The sequence below is a fragment of the Bidens hawaiensis genome, unplaced genomic scaffold (assembly GCF_021521415.1).
Source record: "Bidens hawaiensis isolate Kalapana, Puna unplaced genomic scaffold, B.hawaiensis_p1.1 tig00419406_1, whole genome shotgun sequence".
Lineage (NCBI taxonomy): Eukaryota > Viridiplantae > Streptophyta > Magnoliopsida > Asterales > Asteraceae > Bidens > Bidens hawaiensis.
Window position 1 is genome coordinate 3,133 of NW_027504851.1, and position 4,984 is coordinate 8,116.

A 4,984-nucleotide genomic window follows, 5' to 3' on the forward strand; every position below is an offset into this window, starting at 1 on the left:
TATCCAAAAAATGAAAGCAAACATACTTTTCGTCATTTCCAATATTGTTGGGTATCTCAAAGTAACTAATCATACTTCACTATATGTTCATCCACCTCATCGTCAAGCTAGGCACCTTCTTGTTACAATTTTGTGTCATACAATATATCATTCATGATTAAAATACGAGGTCGATTCAATTTAGTTTGTTTGTTCTTTATACACATAAAATCATAAACGAACCACAAAAGTTGGTTATAAAATATTCATAATTCGCCAGTTTCCTAGTTGGTTAAATTACTTTTTGGTAATGATATGGTTATTCGATTCATCTGTTCACCTAAGTAATTAGTTTACAAAATCGAATGACTGACTACTTCTTAAGAGTTTAAGATACCTTATCAGATTCAAGTTATTACAATTATTCTAGTATCAAAACTCAGTTATTGCACTTAGCTATGCTACATTATGTGTTAATATAGTTTGGCATTTATATTTTTTCCATTGACCTGTTCAACGTCAACAAATACAAAATTAAACTAAGTTTATGGTGCCCCTTAAAGCATCTAATAGTATTAACGCGTTTAATCTATACGTGGGACATAATAAATGAATGTTGCTTTGGTTGTATTTTTATGCATTAGTGACAATATAAACAATTACGAGTGTCGTCATGTATGATATATTATTATGTGTGTATCTTGGGGACAAAGTAATAGTCTTGGACTCAGGTATTTGACCTATTCTTTTGTTTATTCAACCAATTTATTCTCGAACTTACAAGAAACTATTAATTAATGTTATACGCGAATCATATAGGATTTAAACAAGAAATACAATACACCATGCAACATACGTATATACTTTTAATAGTATAATACAATATATACTTCTTAATTTATTTCCCCAAATTACATACCATAAGCTCAGATTCCATGTATCACACGATATGTAAAATAATAGTACATACTGACGAGCGATCCGTAGGGAAGCAACTAATTGATTTAAAAGATATAAATATGCTTACGGGATTAAGTTAATTCCGTGGAATTAGTTGACTACGGTTGCTCGTGTGTTTGCAGGTTTGAGGAGCTAGAGAGCGGCGTTACGAGAACACGGGCGAAAACGGTGAATAAAATGGAGCTGGAATGAGAGAGATACGAAGAAAACAAGAAGCGGGAGTGAGCTCCACCGTGGCCCACGGTCCAGACCGTGGACCACGGTCCACCTGAGGCAAATATTCGAGAGTCCACCGTACCGTGGAGGAGAAAGGGCACCATGTGGAGGACCGTGGCCCACGGTCGGGATGGACTGAGTTTTGACTTTGGTCAACCGTGGACCACGGTTCACACCGTGGCCCACGGTCCGGGGCGGAGACACATTTGCATGTCCTTTAATTAGCCGGTTTTGGGTGACTTTTGAACTACCTTTTCACTTGGAGACGGCCAAGGGCGATTTTTGAAGAGGAAAAACATATTTTAGGTGTTTGTATTCATTTCTTTATGTGTCGGATTGTTATAAACAAGATACTTGATGCAAGAATGATCTCCCGAGCCATGAGTGGCTAGTTCTAAGGTATTCCTCTCGGGATGTAAGGTTATTTACAAAACACTTATGTTAGTTGTTCTTGAACTTGGATTGATTATCTAAATGTTTATGTTAGTATAATCATGATATTTGTGGGATTGTTTGTAGCTTGTCCATATTGTTTATTCCTTGTTTTGAGCCACGCGTTCTTGGTGTCGTTGACAATCGAGATTTAGTGGAAGGAATTAGGGATAATCTTATTGATTGATTGTTAAGTAACAACTTCGCATTCTAGGAATCTGGGTACTTAGTTCTTGATTAATCACAAACAATTGCATGTATACAAAACCGAGATATTATGGTTTATCCATTGAATGTTAACAAGAGTGTTGAGTAATAACCCGAACCCCGAGAGGAATGCTTGTTTAATTAATCGTTTACAACTTTCGTTTAGTTTAATTTAGTTTATAAAATCAAATCAAAACCAACTTGGAAATTACTTTTTCGTCATTTAGATTTATTTTAGTTAATCGTTGAGCTACTTAGACACACTTTCCACAAACTCCTCGTGTTCGATACCCACTTACCGCTATCTATTTAGTTGCAATTGGTTTATTTTGGCGCGAGTCTTCGACCTTACGTCAAATTTTGGCGCCGTTGCCGGGGATCGAACCCGGGTCACCCGCGTGACAGGCGGGAATACTTACCACTATACTACAACGACGGTGGGTGGAACGACGGTGGAGATGTCTTTCGAGACACTCAATCAAATTGCTCAGTTTGACGGCAAGCCACCCAATTCGTACGTCTATCCCTCGGTCAGAGATTTGTTTGACCATCCGGACAAAAGTCCGCAATGGTATAATATATTATCGTCTGTGTTGAAAGGGGGAAGAGGTACAGGTTCAAATTTTAAAATAAAGGATTTGAGGATTGAAGCCCAATTGTTGATGACAATATGTCTTTCCAACGTGGTGCCCCGTCGGAGCGACATTTCAGTGGTGAGAAACAGTGACATGCCGATTTTGGCCGCATTGATGAATGGCAAGCCGCGAATTTTCTTTCGCTACTTAGCCATGTTAAACATATGGACTAGTAGAGAAAGCAACAAGAGAAATTTAATCCCTCACTGCCGATTGATAACGGCGATACTGAAATTGCACGGCGCCATTCCAGCAGGCGTAATTGGGTTGAAGAAGATATTAACGGAACATAGGTTGGATGCGTTGGGGCCAGGTTGGATATATACAAAGAGCGAAAGGTACCATCAATTGAAAAACGGTGATGTGAAATGGAGAGTATTAAGGGAGAATGTTGAACAAGAGATGGGTGAAGACCAGGAGGAAATAATTGAGGAAGAAGTGACGGTGAAGACATGGAGGTGGTTGGTGGTGATGAGAACGCGGGTGGTAGTGGATCCCAACAAAGGGGTTGGGACTATTCTTCGGGATATGCTTCATATGGAGACAATCGGGCCCACATGGGTTCGATTAACGAGGTGGTGGAGAGGCATCGGCCCTCCGCTTTCGATAATTGGTCGGAGGAGTCCCGAGCGCTTTTCGACCACCAAACTTTCATGGGGGCTTATTATGAACGAGCTGAGAAAGAGAGGCATGACCGTAACGAGATGTGGAACCGTGCTTACGCCTATGCACGGGAGCACGAATCAAACATGCGGTATATGGATGACCGAAATAAGAGAATGCACGAACAATGGCATGCAGGTGAAGAGGTCGTTCTAGATCCACCAAGTGTGGATTACACATCTTTGCCTCCATACGACGGCTCTGTGCAATACCCCGAGCCTCCATTGCATCACTCCGTGTGGGTGGACCCGATGCAGTCGATGGCACCACCACCACCACCATCATCGGGAGAAGGCAGCAGCGGCGGAAGTGGAGCTTTCAACTTTGGTGACTTTTCGGACTTTATGACCTCCATCTTCGAGCCGCCACAGCCGCCTTATTACTGATGAGGACCTCGTCACACCAGGTGCAAGTGTTTTTGTATATTGTTGTACAGTTGTTTATTTTATGTTCGGTTTAGTTTTTGGGTGGAAGGGAGGAGGATGAAATCTTTTGAAATAATGTTGCGGGTCGGAAAGAGGTGGTGTTTTTGTGTTTGTTTTTAGTTTCTCAAAACCATACCTTGGGGACAATGTATTCCAAGTGTGGGGATGGGAAATCTTTTGATTAAATTTTTTTTAAAAAAAAATTAAATGAAAAAAAATGAAAATTTTTGATGAAAAAGAAGACAATTGAAAGAAAGATACCGGGAAGTGGTAAGATTGGAGGAGCAAAGTTTTGGTTCCCTTTCGTGGTCATAATTCCCCCAAAAATCAAGTTTGCTTAGCTATGTTAAAAATGTGGTCGAGTAGTATTCTAGGCAAGGTTAGCATGCTTTCGGTTTATCAAATCACATAACATGCCCACAGTCACTTGGGTATTGGGAAACGAAGAGCGGTGACGGAATGGTTATTCTCCGTTAGAACTTGTGCCATCAATACACTTCGAGACCTTAGCTTGGCATAAATGCAAAAGTGATTGAGGCACTAAGGTTAAAGCCTCGTCTCGGATGAGTGTGAGTGCGGGTTTTGCGGGTTGGGCCTCATAAATTACATATATGAGCGTGGGTAATGAGAGGGGCGGGGGGTTGGTTTCTTTAGAAAACTTATTGGACCTATTCTTTTTATTTGATCAAACCCCGATGTATTTGTGAGATGATCCGGCTTGGTAGGTTGTTCTTCGTAATCGTAGTTGTTTTGTTAGTAATTAATAGAGAGTAGTAGTTAATCGTTATGCGAGTTATAATCTTGAAAAAAAAATTGAAAAAAAAATGAGAAAAAAAAGAAAAGACAAGGAAAAGTCGAGGCAATGTTCAAAGCCTTGTGGTTCGAGTTTGTGATGCAAGCTGTTATGTATATAGTAGTGTGTTTTATTGTTTAATTTAGTTTCGATGTAACAAGCCGGGTCGATCACCTGAGTCACTTTCAATATTCCCATTCCATACCTTTACCCCTAGCCTCATTACAACCCGTTTAAGACCTCTTGATTTGCATTTGTGTTAAAGCACGATTAGGTGGAGATTTGACGGTGGTACAAGCGTATGCGAGGAGAATCGAGTATTATTGTGATATTTTGAACGGTCACCGATAAGTGAGTTAATGAGTGACGGTGTGTTATGTGTGAGTAAGGACCGAAGGCATGTTAAGGTTGACTAGAATTCTATATTTTAAAATATAATATCAAGTAAGCTAGTGCAAACCTCTAATTATGTGGGAATAGGGTATGACTCGGGACCTTAATTGAGCCGGTCTTGTGGAATGTTTGGTGGTGTGTTTTGAAAGCAATTGTGATTTTAAGTTTAGCTTGGGGACAAGCAACGGTTAAGTGTGGGAATGTGACGAGCGACCCGTAAGGAAGCAACTAATTGATTTAAAAGATATAAATATGCTTACGGGATTAAGTTAATTCCGTGG

General features: G+C 40.1%; 1 non-coding gene across 1 annotated transcript; it reads right to left on the bottom strand.

Moving 5' to 3' along the window:
• Positions 1 to 2,158: 2,158 nt before the first annotated feature.
• Positions 2,159 to 2,230, bottom strand: TRNAD-GUC (transfer RNA aspartic acid (anticodon GUC)). Its single transcript has one exon. It is a non-coding gene; the product is annotated as a tRNA-Asp (tRNA).
• Positions 2,231 to 4,984: the final 2,754 nt, after the last annotated feature.